We start from the raw sequence: 22,389 nt of genomic DNA, 5'->3' as shown, positions 1-22,389 counted from the left end.
AGGAGGGTTAGGAGGTAAACAGATAAATCCCAACTAAAGACTCAAGCATTATGTTTGAATGGTGGGTGGTGATTTTGTCTTCTTGATCGTACTACCCTAAAGGCAACAATAGAGTTTTGAATGACACACACAAGAGGTGCAGATTCCAATAGACATATTTATTCTGAATAGCAACTTCCATGTCAAACTGAGCTGATCAGAGAAAGAGGATTCACGATGGATCTTACTCTAAGAAGAGGGGGGCTAGCAAGAAAAGTAAAGGAAACTACAGTACATGGGAACCCTGAATAGCATTCATTCAGTTGCCATCAAACTGTTTTCTGGCCAACTTTTAGCTTGAGCAATATGCAAAAGTGCCTTAGGAAGACATGGGAGAAGGTTGCCCAAGAAGACAACGCTGGCTTTAGGTTTCCCTCCCATACTAACCTTTCATAATCTGTCCTATTTGTTGCTAAAGAGGTCAGCTGGCTATTGCAAAATCATCTGCCTCGAAGCATTGTTGATGAGAAAAATCTTTTTTTTTTTAAGCAGCAAGAGGTGAGAGAGAAAGGCTAAGAGGCAAATTATATGTGACATCTCATAGTTTTGTTTCTTGTGGCTCACCATATATTTTGACAGATCTCATCAATAGCTACCAAATGTCAGAACTCTGTATCAACAAACTGAAGTGAAAATGAGCAATCAGCTCTGAGTCCTGATTAGTCTGAGTTTTTAAGAAAAAGGTTAAGGTGATAGTACAAGAATTCCAACCAGGATCTTTGGTTTCAAAGGACACACACAGAGAAAAGACATGCACACTCTACTCAGAACAATTAACATCTACCTCTTGTCTTGTGATTTTGCTGGAGGGAATGCAGTTGGCCATTTCTAAGAATATGAAATGTTTCACACCTGGGCAATGTTCACACCATGATTCCCAGCTTCCTCACCAGTGTGAGAATTCACTCTCACATCAAGAGGACTTTCAGATCTGTCATTAAATGTGCAAGAAACACAGAGAAGAAAACATTTTTGGTGAAAAATGGCTGCTACTGAGCCAATAATGGTGGTTGAGGGAGGAATGCCACTGAAAAATGTGCACTGAAAAACCCAAGTATCTGTTTAGTTTTTGAATGAGAGAAGCATTTAAGAGAAGCATTTAAAACGAATCCTCAGGAATCTGGGATGTTTTGTTGCACTCAAGCTGGTTTATTGAGAAAAGTTGTGAAATTCTAGTCGACCACTTGGAGCAAGTACTTTTCCAGAGAGCTATAATCTTGATTAGCAGATATTTATGCAACATGGACATATCCCTGCACAATGATATAAAAATGGCCCCAATTCAAAGTGCTGATTATTACCTTTAAAGCCTTATTTGGCACAGCACTAGGATACACCAGGCAACACTTTGCCAGAATGGAATTGACCCATATGGTCCGGATATCTAGAAAAGTCCAGTTGAGAGTCCCCCTCCCCAAGAATTATACAGAGTGTGGAAGAAATAATAGGCCTTCTTTATGGTGGCCTCCACTCAATCAAACTCACTTTCCCAGGAAATACAAGCAGCCCCAAACTTTCTCTTGTTCTTCAAGCAAGTAAAATCAGTGTTATTCCACTGTGCTTTCTGCTCCAGTAGATAGTGGGAGCCTCATAGCAAGTTTGATTATATTCCTGTTTTAATGGCATTGTTATATATGTGTGTGTGTGTGAACTTTCAATTTCTGTAATTTGTGCTCTGTGCATTATTCTCTGCCCAAAGTCACCAAGGGTGGTGTAGGCTACACATTTTGTTTAAGAAACGAATAATAAAGAAAGAAATCGGCTGAAGAACTGTAAGCATTTTTCATATTGCTGGAATGGTCACTGCAAATAGAGATCTCAGACCACCACCACCCTAATTTCTCTTGGGAATAGGAGGGTAGGTGAGAAAGATGGCCAGACAAGACCCACATGTCAGAGGCATACACAGTAAAGTACTAAATACTGTATCACAAACATATGAGTGACATGCCATTCTAGCAATTCCATATTATTCTCTTCCAGGCACTGTGTTCTTCAGATGAGTCCCTTTTCTAAACTCAGTTATGCATTTGCATGAAGTCACATTAGCTTAAAGATGATAGGTGAGCAGATGATTCTGGACATCAACCTCCCCTGAATACTATTCTAATTCTGACCTTGGTGCACTCAGAATTCTCCCTTTAATCAGCAACCTTGGTACAAACGGCACCCACAACTGCTTCGTTCTTTTCTTTTTCTTTCACTTTCGCTATTGCTCTGTTAATCCAGAAGGAAACCCCTTTTTATCTACCTCTTTTTTCTACCAACCATAAGTAAAAGGAATGAAAATGGATTTTAAAAAATTGGCAATGATCCCCTGTGTTGTTTGAATATAAAAAAAATGAGGACTTGACAATATATTCCTGAAAGACTATGGGCTACTTTGGGATGGAGCCGAGGGGCAGACTATTCTATATCAGTGGGATAAATAAAAAGTCAAGTAAAGGAAGGGCAGATAATACAGCAACCAATAAATTCACCCCAAACAAGAGTGCTCTCCCCAAGATACAGAAAGACTACAACTGGAATCATTGGAGTAACACTCCAGTGATGTCTTCCCTAAGCCAACTATTACATTGTAGGAAGGAGCTCCTAGATGTGCACAGAATGCTTTGACTCCCAAATGCCAACTTCTATAAAAGAATGGTAATTACTTTCTATCAGTTTTAAATCCCAAGACAACTCCAAATATGAAATAAGAACATGATTCTACTTCAAATCCAGATTCAAGGATTCAGAGAGCAGCCTAATTTGGCTTGGGCCAAGGTGGAGTTCAGCTCTGGGTCAAATCCAAAATGAGATTTCAAAATCTAACATGTTGTACCTTTCATTGATTATCTGAAATAATCTGTAAATAGCTGCAAGCAATTCTAATTTAAAGTGAGGAAATATCTCGCCTTTCTGAACAGTGTCAATTCACATAACCAAAGTCAGCAGGGAAGAACATGCATCTATTTATTTCAGATCCTTCACACAGATCCTGAACTGCTTTTTTTTTCTTTTTGAGAGTTGCCAATTACCCACATGCCAACTGTCTCACTATATTCTGATCTTGCAGTAGGAACATTCAGTTCAGAGATACAAACGTTCTATTTTCTTCTCCAGACTGCAGTGACCATAATGCAAGTTCTAAATTCAGAACTGGCATAAGTAAGTACATTGAACATGACCTCTCCATAAAGGTTCTCAGTCTCAGCTGCTGAGGAATTTTTACCCTTTGCCCTTTACTAGATGATAACAGGAGAGAAGGCACAGCAAACCCAGTAGAGTGTATTTTTAAGAATTGAGGAACTTTCACCATTAGTAGAGACAAAGTGAGAATGACATAGCTTAGGATATACACTGTTGTACTTTGCACCTTTACTGTGGACTTCTGGCTCTGCATAACATTGATAACTTACCTGGGTTATTAACAAAGTTTTACAAGGCTTACTGACAGGGTTTCTATTCATATTTGCTTGAATATGAGTAGATCTTTTTTGTATGCCAGGAACCTGATAAATCAGGAGCTCATATTCACGTTCAAGTAAATGGGCTGAATCACCTACAGACCACTGTGTTCAACAAATAAAGCTTGGGCGGATAGAAGGGCAGTACCAGGAGGTGGTGAGACCAGAACTCCTTGCAAATGTCAATTTGCAATGTTAACCCCAATGGCCTTTCATAAGGCATTAAGGACTTGTCTTTTCCACCAGAAATTGGACCCAGAAGCTAGGTGAATCCATGTTTTAGGGGGTTATTGATGTAATATGTGTGCAGCCCCACTTCAGGTGTAATGTGTTTTAGTTTCTGTAGATTTTTTTTTTTTTTTTACTGGTTTTATATTCCTGTTTGCTGCCTTGAGTGGTATGTTCAGTTGGCAGCAAAGAAGTAAATAATAAAGCAGGCAATATCTGGGTCATGCAAGCCATGAGTTATGAAAGTTCAGCTTTATACAGAAGTAATAACCACCATTTAATGCATGCATTCAGTGCACAATCCAACATGTGGAAGAATCAGTTTATGCAAAGGTTATTGGGATGCACTTCCTTAGAGGCTGCCAGGATGCAGTCTTTGTTGATCGGCGTCCTAGGTTCTGATTGTGGTCCTGTTAACTGTACTTTCTATTTCAGTCTTCTCCAACCTGGAGCCCTCCAAGTGAGGTGCATTTTAATTCCCTTACTCTCTGACCATGAACGTGGAAGACATCAGAGCTTGAGCAAGGCTTCACTGTTACCTGATTTCACTATCAGCTGGCTCCCATTGAAGCCTATTTTGTCCTACGCTTTGCTTAGCATTGAATGTCAGGACCATGAATAAATTATATTGCTTCTGTGCACAGCCCTATTGTTCAACACAATATGCACATCATCACTGGAGAGTTATTGCCAGCCGCTGAATGGATGGGTAGCTCTGAGCAGGGCACTGGAAGAAATGAACAGTAAACTCCTGCCCTCTGACCTTGGCTTCCATAGCTGGCTGCTTCTCACAGATATTGGGTTGCCATGGCATCAAAACCAACCTTCCAGATATGCAGCTGAAGCCCGGCTTTTATATTTCCATTTTATTTTATTTTCAATAAGAGGGCTGCATTCATCTGCTTTTAATGTTAAAGCCACAGTAAGTCGTTTATCAGCTAAACCAATTCTTCAAATATAAAGAACCACAAAGAAACAAAGTGTTGGAAATGCACAGGTTCCTAACCAGGAAGGAGAATATCAAACAACATCTCAGATGGTCAACAGCAGGCAGCCATACCTTTTGTACTGAAGGGCACGGGTGACCACCACTGGACTCCCAAATGTTGGTGTGTTAGCAACCTGGGGGCCAGTCAGGAGTCAATAGGTTCATTGGAATGTGAAGGTAATGGGCTCAAATCAAGGTCAAATACCAAAGAGGACTTAATATGGAGTTAATATTAAGAGAATTAACAGAAAGATATACCAATCCAGGTCACTTCAGCATGCCAGGAACCCTGAAAATGGGAGTGAACCAGGTAGTTGAACAGCACCTTCCTAGGATTTTGGGTCTATGCAAAGGTTTAAACTGTTGGGAGGGTTTTGCCATTTTTAAAAGCTTTTCTTAGGAGACCGGGAATAACAATAACAATAATAATAATTGTTGATAAGAAAGACAAAAAAGTCTGGACATTGCAATACCTGGAGACAGCAGAATAGAAGAGAAAGAACTGGAGAAAATCACAAAATATAAAGACCTGCAAATAGAAGTAGAATGCCTATGGCAAAAGAAAGCAAAGATAGTGCCTTAGGTGCAATCCCAAAACATCTGGAGCACTGCTTGAACACCATCGGCATTGACAAAACCACCATCAGTCAATTGCAAAAAGCAGCTTTACCTTTAACACCATCAAACAACATCTGCCCATCCCAGGTCCTTGGGAAGAACTTGATAGGTAGATAAAAATGCCAAATCCAGCCTAAACATCTGGCTGACTGTGTGACCAACAATAATTTATTAAACTTATATGCCATCTGACTCAACAACTCTGGGTGTCTAACAACAATCAAAGAAATTACAATAAAAACAATAAAACATAAAAGGTAAAGATAAAAGATAAAAGATGTCAAGTGCAGTGAACCAAGGGGTCTCACTCTCCCTCACCAAAAGCCTGGGTGAAGAGCCTGGTTTTCATGACTCTTCTAAACATCAGCAGAGTGAGGGCCATCCAGATCTTGGGGGTAACCTTGTTCCAGAGGGCAGGTGCTGCTACATAGAAGGCATGCTTCCAGGGTCCTGACAGATGACACTGTTTAATCAATGGAACCCGGAGTCCGCCAACCCTGCAGGATTAAATTGGCTGGGCAGATGTTATGGGAGACAGGCAGTCCCTCAAGTAACCAGGACCTATGCCATGTAGGGCTTTATAGGTAACAACCAACACCTTGAAAAATATTCAGAAGCAAACCAGTGCAGCTCACCAAGCAGAAGTGTTACATGGGCATAGAGAGGTATGCACATTATTGCTCATGCCTCCACATTCTGGACCAGTTGAATATTCTGGATGGTCTTCAAAAACAACCGCATGTAGAAAGCCTTGCAGTAGTCAATCCATGAGATGACTAGGGCATGAGTGGTACTCTGAAGGGCCTCCCCAGTCTAGGAAAGGGCATAACTGGTGCACCAGATGGAGTTGTGCAAAGGCCTTCCTAGCCACAGCTGACACCTTGTGGCTTCAAGCAGGAGCTGTGAGTCCAGGAAGACCCCCAGAATGCATACCATCCTTAAGGGGAAATTGCAACACCATCCAAGGTTAAAGATAGAATATCCCCAGATCTCACTGGTTCAAACACCCATTGTCACTCAGTCTTGGTAGGATTGAGTGGGAGACAGTTCCTCCCCATCCAAACTCATACAGCCTCCAAGCACTGGAACAGAACTTTGTCAGCCTCACTTGGTTGGCCCAGGGTCGAAAGATATAACTGATGAAATGCTGTATGAGTACAAACAATAATACCTGGAGATGGCTTGGTAGCCCATCTTATCATAACTTTACATAGAGGAACCTCTGCCAAGGATATTTTTAGAGAAGACAAGGTCTCAAAGAGACAACACCTGCAGATGGTCTAATGACATACCTGGTCAATAACTTGGGAAATGACCCTTTGTTTACCAGGACATGGCTCTTGGGCAGCTACTATTCCCCCTCTGCTTGGCAGGTGGTAGATTGGAGAGTGGATGTTGTCCTCTTTATCTTAATGATTAAAAGTAAGACCATATATAAAGACGCAAGACAAGAGTGATTAACAACAGCAGTGATGCAATTGGCAAAGCTTCCTTTAAGTGAGCTTCTGGAGGAATACACAGATTATCTAGCCAGCTAAACAACCCTTTCGGCACAGGTGTTTCTTGTATGTGCAAGAGGAAAAAGGGGTCCATACTAACTCCTTGCTGAACTTCCTTGGTGCCACTAGAGTTGGCAGAGCCAGGACTAAGAGCAAAATGTGGTCAGAATAAGAGAATAAATTAAAAAATGGGGGAGGGGAAGGGAAGGGAAGAATAATAAAAAAAATTGGTAGGTTCAGGGTCTTAGATGGATAAATATAAACTTACACCATTGGAAGTTCACCAATTTCAAAATGTTGCCATTTCAAGGTCTGTAGAAATGACAAGAAAGGCTCAGGGACTCTGTAGAGATTGACAAGACATATAGAAGGTCCACCTTGTTCTTGTTCATATCCTGGTCCCAGATGAATCAGCTTGTTGCCACATTCTTAAATGGACAGTGTTTCAGACTTCACACTATATATGTGTAAAGGGCAAATTGATAACATGTCCATGCCAAAGAGAAATTATTTGCACCATCCATGGAGTCTTTGATATGGAATTCAAAAGAAATATCCAGAACAAAACACCAAGCAAGTTGCTTGCTCCCTACTTTGCATGATTACATTTAGAACTTTACTTTAATTGTCAATTCTGCTTCTTCTTCTTCTTTTTTTTTTTGGTATATATATTTTAAAGTGCCACACCTTTTTGGGGTTATTTTGGTTCTAAGGAGAGGGGGAAAATGCCAAGGAGACAAAGAACTGGTTGGAATGCAGTATCATTTACCACCAACAAATTAATTCTGTAGTGTTATCAGATAAAATTTATTACACCTTTACAGAATTTAATTCCAGCTGCTTCGCAATAACTGTTGATTATTTTTTATAATTAGCATAAACAGTGCTGTTGAGTTGATTTAATACCTTTTGTTCTTATTCCAGTAATTTTTTGAAAGGCTTGCCTTATTTTTGCCACAGTTAGGGTTCAAATCAATGTACCATGTATGTTGAATAAGCTACAATTTTGGGATGCACATATATGCATATCGCAATGCACTTTATATGGGGCTACTCTTGAAGAGCGTCCAAAAGCTTCAACTAGTCCAGAAGTGCAAGTGGAAGCAGTTAGGGGCACATCTCACTACACCCATGTTACACCTCTGCTCCGTGAGCTGCACTGGCATTGAATGTGTTCCAGATACAATACAAAATGCTGGTTGTCACCTACGAAGACTTTTATGGCACGGGGTTGGGTTATTTGTAGGACCATCTTTCTCCAATTGTTTTTACCCACCTTACTATGTCCAACAGAAGGTGCATGCTGTTGATCAGAGAATGTCGTCTGGCAGAAACTAGGAAATGGGCCTTTCCTGTGGCATGTGGAACTCCCTGCCCCAGAGATGCCGTGGGCCCCAACTCTGCCAGCATTTTGTAAAGGCTTAAAATGGTGGCTGTTTTGCTGGGGTGGAGGTTGGAAGGTTAATGGGGTTGGTGAGATGGATGTTGTTGTTGTGGCTGTTCTGCTTGGCTATGTGATGGGATGTATCTACGAAGAGGAGGGGGATCTGGGGGATAGCAATAGAGAGCAAGGCCACCAGGAGGGTAAAGGAGACAAACGACAACATAGTCTGCAGGGGGAGCATGGGAAGCATAAGAGGTTCAGGACAGCCATTCCCTAGAATCTCCCAGGGTACATCCACTAGTTGCTGTAGTACAGATTTAGTCTGGCAAGATTCTGTCTATAACAGGGTTCCTCAACCTTGGCGACTTGAAGATGTGTGAACTTCAACTCCCAGAATTGGCTGGCTGGGGAATTCTGGGAGTTGAAGTTCACACATCTTCAAGTTGCCAAGGTTGAGGAACCCTGGTCTATAAGGTGTAAGCAAATAAAGGAACTTAACTCAACTGGACAGTTTCACCCGTTTCTTGGGCTGGGCCTGACAGGCTGCCACTCCATGTATATTGACTATTATTATTACTGTGTGGTTTTGCATTCAGTTTTAATTCTATGGTAACCATCCACAGTTGCTGTTGTGAGATGATTGGGCATAGAAATGGATTTCTGTCCATTAATAATAATTACATTGAGAGCGGTCCCCAATCTGAAGCCATTTCAGGGACCCCCTGAACATTTTGAGATGGAGTAGTTGCTCTTTAACTCTTGTCTAGTTCTTCTATTTTATAGAATCATCTTTTCTTTATTATTTGAAAGGAAGCTAAGAAAATGACTGGCAACTGCAGTAATACCAATAGAAGCACTGATGATATTACCTGGTCAGGTATTGAAACATCTGCAATCAAACAACCAAGCTCAGAGAGCACCGAGGACTCCACAAATGCAGTGATTCCATTGCCTTCTAGCCACTTTATTATTATTATCTATTATCTAGCCATTGTTATTTGAGATTTTATTCTGCATTTATTACATTACAGATGTTCCTTGGGTTTATATTATCTGCCCCATGATTCTCTTTTTAGTTTTTTATATTGTTTAATACGAAGTTTTAACTGATTGTACACTGCCCAGAAACTCTTTGTTATTGAGCTGTATAAAAAGTACAATAAATAAATAATCAATAAACAAATAGCACACACTAATTTAAGTCCCCATGGAGTTGCTGACCTGAAATTGTGTATTGATTTCATTTAAAAATATAGTTCTATTGGTTGCGTGCATAACCAATGTTCAGAGAAAGTTCATTTCACCCTCTGAAGGCTATGACGTATTCAGCACCACAATGCCTGCAAGCCAGGTTGGATGGTAGAGTGATGCTGATGGTCCATCCATTTCCAAGGAACAGGGACACAGTAGATGGTTTGGCTTTCAACCACTGCTTTCTGGGTTTTCAAAAGATTCCCCCCCCCCTCCAGTGGCACACTCTTCTTCTGACCATGAAGGGGGAAATCCAAGCAATACTATGGACACTAGGATAATACCCAAGCAGTCATAGATCGCATCCTAGGTGGGCATGATGAAATGAGAAACCCAAATCAGTAACAGGCACATAAACAAAGTTGAACGAACTTCTTAGGTGAGACATTATTTCCCAAAACTTAAATCAGTTCAGGAGAGGTTTTTTTTTGTTTTTCATGTATACTTTTCTAAAGAGAATGCAGGGAGTTATTGAATCATGATTTTACTTCTTAAACTTTTCACAACACATTGTGGAGAAGGTAATGATCTCCCTTGCATATCAATCTTTTGCATTTTTACCATGCTGCTTTAAACTCCACCCTTGGGGTTCATACATTGTTGAATTCTCTGACAGAAAGCCAATGCTCATGAAGGAAAACCTTTTCACCCTCTCACAGGGAGAGCTAATCTGCTCGTTGCCTTGAACAATGATCCTTGACTGCCTGATTTAACCATAGAAACCTTGTCTGGGAAACAGAATTTCTAACTGAAGCGACAGAGACTTGGCCCTTGTAAACAACAGCTCGTTGCAATACCTGGGTCAGGCCAGTCAGCTGTACATTATCCTTCTATATTTTGCACCTTCTGCTGAATTTACTATTTTTGGCGGACTTGGCTTTATAACCCTGTAAGATGGATACTTTTTTTATTTGAAATTACACTGCATGCCCTGAGAAATTGAAAAGAAAACCAAAGAAAATAGAAGGAAACAGAGTAGAAACAAAGTGGACCTGGGGGAAAAAACAAAACAAAAACCCAGCAACTTTGTTCAGTGCATAGCTCCTTTCTGGTGGATCATCTCTTGGTCTTCATCATTCCCTACAAGAACAAGTCAGGATTCCATGTTTAATGTCTTCCCAGTAAAGGTTTCCCCTTCTAAAGATGAGTAACTTTCCTGTCTTGTGTTCTTTCAAGATCGTTGAAACCATGGACATCTACTGGGAAGGTGACAAAAATGAGTGGGGTTAATGACAAAACATCCTTGATGATGTCATTGTGCAGATGCCATTATCTGTGTACTTGTATCAGGCATTGGAACAAGAGTATGTAATGTAACAGTTGCGTGATGCTATCGGCATGCATGCGTCAAGATCTCGGTGTCTTTGTGGTTCACTGCATTTCCCAGGGCTGATAGGTCTTTCTGATGCCTTTTCGCTATGTAAGCAGTTTGCTTTTAAAATAGGACAGACCTCTTTAAATAAGTTCATGATTTATAAATAGAAGCAAAATGAGAGGAAATTGAGAAGATATTATTTCATTTAGCTATGTATATCTCATTTTTATTTGCTAAATCAGAGTTAAAAAAGAAAGAAAAAGAAAGCAAATATGCAATTCTAAACAAGAGGAAGAAATCATACAGTAATAAAATGACACTGTAAAGTAATACAGGAACAGGAAATAATAATTAAAAAATCAAGAAAAGCTCAATTTTTTTAAAAAAAATCCTGAGAGAGAGAGAGAGAGAGAGAGAGAGATAGCTTTGTGCCTTCAAGTCAGTCTTGACTCTTGGTGACTTGCCTGGACTAGTCCCTGCAGTTTTCTTGGCAAGATTTCAGTGGTTTGCCCTTGCCTCCTTCTAGGGCTGAGAGAGAGGAACCCAAGTTCACCCAACTTAGCTTCATGCCTAAGGAGGGACTAGAATTCACAGTCTCCTGGTTCTTAGTCTGGTACCTTGACCACTACATCAAACTGGCTATCATAAAATAATAATAATAATAATAATAATAATAATAATAATAATAATAATTATTATTATTATTTTAAAAAATCCCCTCTCACCCGTATGGGTGGTATGTGTCTTCCTCAATCTCGGGTCCTCTACCAGAGGCCTGGGAGTTTGAAGGTTCTGCACAGTATCTTAGCTGTTCCTAGCACTGCACTTACTCTTCTGTGTAGACAGCTGGAATTGTTCCTGGGATCTGTTGGAGCCATTCTCCCAGCTTAGGAGTTACAGCCCCAAGTGCTCCTACCACCACTGGGACCACGTTGGCCTTGACTTTCCACATCCTCTCTAGTTCCTCCTCCAGACACTAGTAATTCTCCAGCTTCTTATACGCCTTCTTCCTTATGTTGCTGTCACTTGGCACCACTACATCTATCAGCACCGCTGTCTTCTGTTCCTTGTCTACTGTCACAATGTCTGGTTGACTGGCTAGTACCTGCCTGTCTGTCTGGATCTGGAAGTCCCTTGAGTCTTAGGCAACTGCTCTATCTATGAGCACCTGGTGGTTTGATGTCTGGTGTTGTTTCCAATGCTTTTCTGAGCTGTGCTCGTGTACTGGCCCATATGGTCCTATAGTTTTGCAGCTATGATGTCTGATAGGACTTTCCATGTTATGGGGAGGCAGGTTATTGGCTGGCAGTTGGATGGTGCTGTTCCCTTGTGGGGGTCTTTCATGATCAGAACTGTCCTTCCTTGTGTTAGCCAGTCTGGGTGGGAGCCTGCTGCTAGCAGCTGGTTCATCTGTGCTGCTAGGCATTCATGCACTGCTGTTAGTTTCTTTAGTCAGTAGGTGTGGATCATGTCTGGGCCAGGTGTTGTCCAGGTCTTCATGTTCTTGACCCACTGTTGGATGGTGTCTGGTTCCTGTTCTGGGAGATTGCCGTGGTCTCCTCTTAGGTCCTGCAGCCACTTTGCCCTGATGTTATGTGTCTTTTTTTCTTTCTCCCATATGTTCTTCCAGTACTGTTCAGTTTCTGCTGTTGGTGGCTCTGCTGTTAGTGTTGTTGCACTGCAGTTGGGAGTCCACCTTGGATGGTTCTTTGGAGAACAGGACATTTATCTTCTTGGCCTCTGCTTCTCTAGTGTATCTCCTTAGCCTGGTAGCCAGTGCTGTGAGCCAGTGCTGTGTTTAGCAGTCTCTAGGGCTTCATATGGAGTCAGACCCTTGTATTTTTTTTCTGTAGCCACGTCTTAATCTCCACACCCTTCTGTAGTTCCACTGGCTGACTAAGTTCTCTCCGAGTTGCCTTAACCTTAGCTTCCAACCTCATTGATCTTAGCTTCCAACCTCATTTTCTGGAGGGGGTGGGTGGGTATGTACTGCTGTTCTTGATTGTGTAGCAAAGCAACTCGAGGATTACAGTGGCTACAGCGTATACCAGTTCATTGGTTGTAGTAGGGATTGTTGTGAGGGCTCTATTGGCATCTTCTAGCATACTATCTGATGGTACTTCTTCACTGAGCCTTGGTAATCATTCTCAAGGGTTGACTGTAGCTAATTTATCCATGATCTTATGCCTCATATCAGCTGCTGTGCTCTGTAATGTGTGTGTGTGTGTGTGTGTGTGTGTGTGTGGCAGTGACGTTCCAGCTTCAGGTGTTGGCTGCACATCCAGTTGCTTTTCTGAGCCTCCTTGAGTCTTGGATGTAATGTGTAGCTGGTCTATCTCAAGTTGTGAGAGCAGCTTTCTCTTCACTATGTTGAAGCATTGGGTAACTAGCTGTTTCTCAGCATGGATGTAGTGTGTCCATCCATAGTTCCCTCATACATTTCATATATCCCCTCTCATTAGGTCTACTGTTGTAATAGCATTCCATCAATTCCAGGTTCTCATACATGGTTTGTTCCAGTAGCCCACTTATTGTCAGATTGTCCTGGTTCCCCATCATCTGGTGTAGGCCTTGTTAGTCTGGGTGATGTCCAAGCTGGCATGACTCTCTTACTTCATGTCATATCTGAGATAGGCAGGTGAAGCACTGGGGGTCTTTGCTTGAAGGTAGGTACCAGCTGGGAGTCTCCCATGTCAAAGGGTGGCACTCTAACCACTACGCTATCCAGCTTTTATATATATATATGTTGTTGCTTGTTGTTTAGTCGTTAAGTCGTGTCCAACTCTTCGTGACCCCATGAACCATATTGCGCCAGGCCTTCCTGTCCTTCACTGCCTCCCTGAGTTTGCTCAGTTTCATGCTCATTGCTTCAGTGATGCTATCTAACCATCTCATCCTCTGCCGTCCTCTTCTCCTTTTGCCTTCAATCTTTCCCAGCATCAGGGTCTTCTCCAAAGAGATCTCTCTTCGCATTAGGTGACCAAAATATCTGAGCTTGAGCTTCATTATCGATCCTTCCAATGAGCAATCAGGGTTGATTTCCTTTAAGATTGACTGGTTTGACCTCCTAACAGTCCAGGGGACTCTCAAGAGTCTTCTCCAGCACCACAGTTCAAAGGCATCAATTCTTTGGCACTCGGCCTTTTTTATGGTCCAGCTCTCACAGCCATACATTACTACTGGAAAAACCATAGCTTTGACTATGCGGATCTTTGTCGGCAAGGTGACGTCTCTGCTTTTGAATATGCTATCTAGGCTTGCCATAGCTTTCCTCCCAAGGAGCAAGCGTCTTTTAATTTCATGGCTGCAGTCTCCGTCTGCGGTGATCTTGGAGCCCAAATAAATGAAGTCTGTGACTGCTTCCATTTCTACCCCTTCTATTTGCCAGGAATTGATGGGTCCAGATGCCATGATCTTAGTTTTTTTAATGTTGAGTTTCAAGCCAGCTTTTGCACTCTCCTCTTTCACCCTCATCAAGAGGCTCTTTAGTTCTTCTTCACTTTCTGCCATTAGGGTGGTATCGTCCGCATATCTGAGGTTGTTGATGATTCTCCCTGCAATCTTAATTCCGGCTTGTGATTCTTCCAGCCTGGCATTTCTCATGATGTACTCTGCATATAGGTTAAATAAGCAGGGTGACAGTATACAGCTTTGTCGTACACCTTTCCCTATTTTGAACCAATCGGTTGTTCCATGACCGGTTCTGACTGTTGCTTCTTGGCCCGCATACAGATTTCTCATGAGACAGGTAAGGTGGTCTGGTACTCCCATCTCTTTAAGAATTTGCCACAGTTTGTTGTGATCCACACAATCAAAGGCTTTTGCATAGTCAATGAAGCAGAAGTAGATATTTTTCTGGAACTCTTGTGCTTTCTCCATGATCCAGCGAATGTTGGCGATTTGATCTCTAGTTCCTCTGCCTCTTCGAAACCCAGATTGTACATCCGGTAGTTCTCGGTTCATGTATTGCTGAAGCCTAGCTTGTAGGATTTTGAGCATAACCTTGCTAGCATGTGAAATGAGTGCAATTGTGCGATAGTCTGAGCATTTTTTGGCGTTGCCCTTCTTTGGAATTGGAACATAAACTGACCTTTTCCAATCCCGTGGCCACTGTTGCGTTTTCCAAACTTGCTGGCATATTGAGTGCAGCACTTTAACACCATCATCTTTTAGTATTTTAAATAACTCAGCTGGAATCCTGTCATCTCCACTAGCTTTGTTGTTAGCAATGCTTCCTAAGACCCACTTGACTTCACTCTCTAGGATGTCTGGCTCAAGGTCAGTGATCACACCAGCGTGAACATCAGGGACATTAAGATCTTTCTTGTATAGTTCTTCTGTGTATTCTTGCCACCGCTTCTTAATCTCTTCTGCTTCTGTTAGGTCCCTGTCTTTTTTGTCCTTTATCATGCCCATCTTTGCACTAAACGTTCCTTTCATATCTCCAATTTTCTTGTAGTGATCTCTAGTCTTCCCCATTCTATTGTTTTCCTCAATTTCTTTGCATTGTTCATTTAAGAAGGCCTTCTTATCTCTCCTTGCTATTCTCTGGAAATCTGCATTCAGTTGCTTATATCTATCCCTTTCACCCTTGCTTTTCGCATTCCTTCTTTCCACAGCTATTTGTAAAGCCTCATCAGACAGCCATTTTGCTTTCTTGCATTTCTTTTTCTTTGGGATGGTTTTAGTTGCTGCCTCCTGTACAATGTTACGGACCTCTGTCCATAGTTCTTCAGGCACTCTGTCTACCAAATCTAATCCTCTAAATCTATTCATCACCTTCACTGTGTACTCACAAGGAATATGATCTAAGTCATACCTGAGTGGTCTAGTGGTTTTCCCTACATTCTTCAATTTAAGCCTAAATTTTGCAGTAAGAAGCTCATGATCTGAGCCACAGTCAGCTCCTAGTCTTGTTTTTGCTGTCTGTATAGAGCTTCTCCATCTTTGGCTGCAAAGTATATAATCAATCTGGTTTCGGTATTGACCATCTGGTGATGTCCATGTGTAGAGTCGTCTCTTGTGTTGTTGGAAAAGAGTGTTTGCTATGACTAGCTTGTTCTCTTGACAGAACTCTATTAGCCTTTGCCCTGCTTCATTTTGTACTCCAAGGCCAAACTTGCCTGTTATTCCGATTACTCCTTGACTTCCTACTTTAGCATTCCAATCCCCTATGATGAAAAGGACATCTTTTTTTGGTGCTAGTTCTAGAAGGTGTTGTAGGTCTTCATAGAAGCGGTCAACTTCAGCTTCTTCAGCATCAGTGGTTGGGGCATAAACTTGGATGACTGTGATATTGAATGGTTTGCCTTGGATACGCACTGAGATCATTCTGTCATTTTTGAGGTTGTACCCCATTACTGCCTTTCCCACTCTCTTATTCACTATGAGTGCAACTCCATTTCTTCTAAGGGTTTCTTGCCCACAGTAGTAGATATAATGGTCACCCGAATTAAATTCACCCATTCCCGTCCATTTCAGTTCGCTGATTCCCAAGATGTCGACGTTCAATCTTGTCATCTCATGTTTGACCACATCCAGCTTGCCTTGGTTCATAGATCTTACATTCCAGGTACCTATACAATATTGTTCTTTACAGCATCGGACCTTCTTTTCGCTTCCAGATACATCCACAGCTGAACGTCCTTTCGGCTTTGGCCCAGCCGCTTCACTCTTTCTGGAGCTACTTGGAATTGCCCTCCGCTCTTCCCCAGTAGCATATTGGACACCTTCCGACCTGAGGGGCTCATCTTCCGGCGTCATATCTTTTAGCCTTTTAACATTGTCCATGGGGTTTTCTTGGCAAGGATACTGGAGTGGGTTGCCATTTCCTTCTCCAGTGGACCACATTTTGTCAGAACTCTCTGTCATGACCTGTCCGTCTTGGGTGGCCCTGCACGGTATAGCTCATGGCTTCACTGAGTTACGCAAGCCCCTTCGCCACGACAAGGCAGTGATCCATGAAGGGGATATATAAATATATATATATATATTTGTTCTCAACTGTATCTATAAAAGGGGGGAAAAGGGGGGGGCATACAAGCCATACCTGGAAAGTTGCTCAATTGCTTACCAATTTATTCCTATTATTTTATGAGACTGATACTCTGCCTTTCCAGGATCTAAAGGCAATATCGATACTAAAGACGTTTGATCCCATTCAGATATGAAGGATTTACCCAATGTATTATCAGTCTAGAACTGACAATGAAGATATCGAAGTGGTCGGTAGTTTCTTCCTTTGCTTCTCTCAGGGCTATTAGAAAGGGACCATGGAGTGACTGACTCTCTTTGGCAAAGAATGCTCCGTTTCCCTTTCTGAAAGTCTGTCTATATGTTTTGTTAGATTACCTGGCTGACCCATGGCTTGGATACTGCCTTTTGGATCCTTCTCGGACCTGGGATTTGTGTCTCCAGACAGTTTGGAAAGATAAACTCTTGTATCTACATTTTCTTTGAAGTGTGTTTTAAGTGCACAACATGCTTTGTGTTACTTCAGCTAAAAATTTATGACTGCAATAAATACCTTGAGTTCGTAGTAGAAGCTATCTGTCTTTCTGTGTGTGTAATTAGAAGCACAGGACACTGCTAAAATTATCATCTAGTTGCTACCTGTTGGTGGGCAATTTCATGCTCCCTAATTCAACTAATTTAGGATTCCTAACATTTAAAACCAACTTGGGCCACACAGTTCTTCAAACAATGGATCCTTTGAGCAGAACCCAGTTTTCCAGGAGCCCTTCAAACAAGGCTATCCTCATGCTACCCTAGTCAGCAATCATGATTCAACAATCCCCCCCCCCCTTTCTCTCTCTCTTTCTCTCTCTCTTTCTCTTTCTCAACTGATCAGCACAACTGTGCCCAGATGAAGGCTGGAAGCTTCCAGTACAGTATGTAAAAAAATACACTGCCTAAGAGCAATGAGGGTCAGAAGTCTTTTTTCTGATACTGGAATACCACGGACCTTGTTGCCAATCTCTTCATTTGTAGAAATTTGGACTTGGCCATGCTTTCTGCTCCTTCCCTGAACCTAAATTATTGATAAGAACATTTTTCACTTCAAATCTCAGACAGGATTGGGACTAAAACTTTGATTAGGATACCACTGTGACTGCTTCTCCTAATTTTGATTTCAGGTTGAAAATGTATCTTTGGACCAAGATTAGCATCTTATGCATTTATATAAACAGAAAGTACGTATATGTTTGTATACACACATAGTGGGAATTCCTTTGGGATGCTATGAGGGTTAACTAGTTAGAAATCTTGGGGTTTTCCTGGAGAAATGAGATTCAGGAAACAGTGTAGAAATGGAAACTCATATGGGGCCCAAGAAGCTAGAATAACATGGGGACAGGTGAAAGAGATAATGCAGATGTAGCCAAACTGATACAAATCAACAGATTATCTGTTTGTTCATAGATCAGTGCAAGCCTGCACAACCTGTGAACTATGAGCCAGAAAACTAACAGGGCCAGCCTTAGTTAGGTCCATCCTTGATACTTGTTTTTTGAGCAAGTGAAAAGCAAAACCATCACTGAAACTGTTCATGATACGCCAGGGCATTCTGAGGAATAAAAATGGCAGCTTGTTTCTAGACAGAGATTTATCCTGATCAAGCACCATCATTGGATAGCATAAATATAGAATCAAATCCATCAAGGGGCACTCTAATCCTATCTCCTTGAGCTATAGATGAACCTTGACTATATTAAATGTAATTCTCCAGCAAGACACGGCAGACCACAAAGATCTAAAACATTATTTTTTTCCTCTCTCTCTCCCTCCCACTGTCTGAGACTCACAAGCAGGCAAATTGTCAGCCATCTAGAACAACACAATGCCAAGCTGGTGGGCAGTATTCATCTCCTTGAGTTACAAATTGCTCAGACCTGGATTAGTACCAGCATCCTTGGGTGGTAATCTGAAGTTATTGTTCTATATGGAACACTGATCCAGTTCTTTCCCTACTGGCTGAGGCGCTTAACAGAAATTAAAATAAAATCACTTTTGTTTTTAAAAATCCAATTAAATACCTGCAGGTTTTGGCTCAGATCCTCATCCTCAGAGAAACTGGCCTGGAGAGAAGTAAACGGGCAAATCCTTGCTAAATGCCAAAGGACTGAAAAAAGGAATTTCTAAGCCCCCTTGATTGAGCTTCATCTATAAAAATCAGTGGTCAAGGATTTCATTGCTCTGAAGAGAAGCATTTCCAGCCCCTCACATCCCCAGATAAAGCAGCTGTTCATGGCAGAAGAGCAGGAATCCATTAAAGAATTGGCAACCTTGAAAGCGAAAGAGAGGGGGAAAATACTACTTTCTTTTCTATAAACACAGTAAGGAAGAAAGGTTCATAATTAGATGTGCATTTTAAGTAGCCAAGCACAGTAGGAGGTTTAAAGCATTCATATAAATTATACCAATCAGCAATGAAAGGAAAATAAATAAGGACATCAAACATGACACTTTCTTATAAGCAATGTATGCCAGTATTAAATCATGGCAAAACAGTGCCTGAGAAAACAAGGGCTGAAATGTCATTATGAAATGAATTTTCAGGACTAGCCTCGCTAGATCGGTAAATGCACATGATCTTCTTAATGATGTGTGTTCAGAAGACATGATAAATCATTGTGTTCAAGGGAGATGGTGGAGTATAAATACATTGAGAAAGCATTCTTTGGGGAAATGAATGGCATCTTGTAAATGAATTCAATGTCCATGAGCTCAACTTTTGTTTTTCTATATAAGGTGCCCTGTTGGAAGTCTTGAAGGAACAGGTTGAGGATAGATCTTCCTGGAGAAAAAAACTATCTATGTGGTCACTAAGAGTCGACCCTGACTTGGTGGCGCATAATTATTCAAAAATGCATTTTTAATGCAGTTTTGTTGTATTGCTTTCTGGTCTAAAGAAAAAGTATTATATGTATGTATGTATATTCCTATCCCATAATAATGAAATGATGTTTGGTGGCTTACAGGCTACATAAACAAAAATTAAACAGTCATTGTGAGGTTGAAACCAATCAAATCAATCATAATGATTATCACATAAGAACACAAAAACAACAATAAATGAGGAAATAAAATAGGAAACAGGATATAAGATGATACCAAGTATGGGTCTGAAATACTTGGTATCTGAAATGCTACCTCTGAAATAACTGAATTTGTAAAAGTTTCCAGAAACAGTTTTCTGGAAAGAAAAGGAGAGAGCCAGTATTTGGCATTATATCCATCCCTTCCTTCATAAGCTTGGATTTTAATACGTCTTCTACTTAGATGAGTTGTGTTTTATTTTTAAACCTGAAAATCAGAATAATGGGGGCCAAAGAGAAATTGCATGGTCAGCAATTCAGAACTGAGAGCTGCAGTCCTAAACAGAGTAAAGGAATCAGTATAATTAAGCACAGTTGGCTTACTGCAGAGCTGACAAGCGTAAAATCAGCTCAGAAAATAGTATACTCTGATTTCCAAGCATCTTGGTTTATTCTGGTGACTTGTTGCTACCTCCTTCAAGCAGAAGCTGGCTTCTATTTTTCCCTATACTTTCCAGTGAAGCTGGTTGCCAAGAGATTTGACAAGAGAAGGAGAGAGAATGTTCTACCTCTGCCCCAGAATATCCAAGATTGGGTTACAAGGTTAGAATGAGCCCTTATCTGTGATGTTTACCATGGACAGCCAAGAAAACAAACCAATGGATCATCAAAGAAATCAACCCATAATTCTCACTAGAGGCACAAATGGCCAGGCTCAGTTTACTCAACTTTGAACACATTTTGCAAACACTCAGCATTCTGAAGAAAATCTAATGCTAGGAAAGGTGGAAGGAAAAAGAAGGAGAGGATGACTGGCAGCAAGGGGAATGGACTTCCAACAGCGACTGGGGACAGATCCTCCTGGAGAAAATTTATCTATATGGTCAAAACTGATTTGATGGAACATAATCAATAATCATTTAGTGATCTGTAGTATAAGCAGGATGATCATAGGAAGCTGACTCATTTTTTTCTGTTGCACAATTATTATTTTTTCTTTGTATTAGACAAAGAAATTAGATGCACACACTTACAAGAACCATAGGCTCTGTGATGCTTTACATAGGACTTGCCAGTTTCTGGATCGTCAGTAAAATGGGATTTCCTCACAAGAGGAAGAAGAATCCCTGAAAGCCACCAATATATGCAGGGACCAGATGGAGTAAGCATCTCCTACTAGAGATTTTGAGACAGCTTTGAGAGGAGATACAACCCTGGATCTCAATTCTGCTGAACCGAACAACTTGAATATATCCTCTGCCTCTGACCAGGTTCCTGTTATGACTGAGGACATTGACACAATCAATTCCCAACTTGTTCCCAACTTTACAAATAAAGATGGTAGTAAGCTCTTAGAAGACAGAACACCTCCTAGCAGCAGCAGAACAAAAACGCCAAATCCTCTCCTCTGACCAGGCTGTACTCCTAAATAAGTGATGTATCTTTGGAGTTTCACGATCAGGACCCCCCATATGTAATGGAAATGTTGGTCACCACTGATTGCCTGGGTGTTGCTAGTACCACAATCTCTGCGTCTATCGGCTTGCAGCTTTTAGCTACCGTTTGGACAGCTTCCCTGTTATTTCAACAACTATGTCCAGAACCTTTCATCTCAGACAGGCTTTTCTTTGCAAGCTTACAACTGTGGGCCCACCAACCCATGTGTTTGCAAGCATGGGACAAGTATTGAAAGAAGGAGGGAATTACATAGCATAGGTTAAAATAACAGCAAACAATCTTGGACTGCTGGATTCCTATTGGCATATACTGTAATTGTATTGTTTGTGTGTGGGGGCTTCTAACTCTCCAGTTGTAATGACTATTCTGAAGTTAAATTAACACATAGATGCCAGAGTCCACTTGATTTTCCAGCAAAATTGCAGCTTACTATGAAAGTGATAGTCCAGTGCTAATTTTCACATGGTCCAATTAGGAATGTTAACATCCTGAGAATGACAACAAAAATACAACACTGGGACAAGGGGAGACGGTAATTAGTTTTCAGCATGGGGAATAAATAAACATTGCACAAAATCAATTAGTAATACACTTTTGGTTTCATCTTTTAGAGCAGACAGGGGAACCACACACCTTGCAAGCTGCCTGGAGTGCTCAGATCCATATTTGTGGATCCTCGAGCCCACTGATCTTCCATGGGAAACATAACAAAAACCCTAGGCCAACAGGTGGGTGTAACACAGCCAACAAAATAAGAAAAGTCCGTAGACAAGCCTGTGTAGGGGCAATGTGGAAGACCATTGTATTTCAAGGAGATAGTGACATCTTTTTATTTCTCCTTCATCTTAAGAAGCTTAGAGCTCACTCTGAGTCATAAGAATGTTTAGCTGGCTTGTTTTTCACTCTTGCTTGGGAATAAAGAGAAGGGAGGAAGCTTCACACAGTTGTAGGAGGACCTCAAGATTATTTAGGTTAGCACTGGCTTATCTGTACAGTTCCCAGACATTCCAGGGTTCAGTTAGGTCACATGATGAACAGATGCACCAACCAGTCAAGGGCAGGTCATACAGCCCCAGTACCATGGAAATAGGTTCATGAGGTTTTAGTGCCAGACTCTGATAA

The 22,389-nt window shown here is 41.2% G+C and overlaps 1 protein-coding gene across 1 annotated transcript in view; it reads right to left on the bottom strand.

Moving 5' to 3' along the window:
- Positions 1-22,389, bottom strand: part of CDH4 (cadherin 4) — a gene marked incomplete at its 5' end in the record, with an annotated part of 288,665 nt that overhangs the window by 167,304 nt on the left and 98,972 nt on the right. The gene's annotated exons all lie outside the window — the stretch shown is intronic.

The sequence above is a fragment of the Python bivittatus genome, unplaced genomic scaffold, assembly GCF_059951505.1.
Source record: "Python bivittatus isolate LINGU-HERP-01145 unplaced genomic scaffold, Pbiv_v1 ctg000700_np1212, whole genome shotgun sequence".
Lineage (NCBI taxonomy): Eukaryota > Metazoa > Chordata > Lepidosauria > Squamata > Pythonidae > Python > Python bivittatus.
The sequence above is the reverse complement of the archived record's forward strand: the minus strand, read 5'-3'. Positions and strand labels throughout refer to the sequence as shown.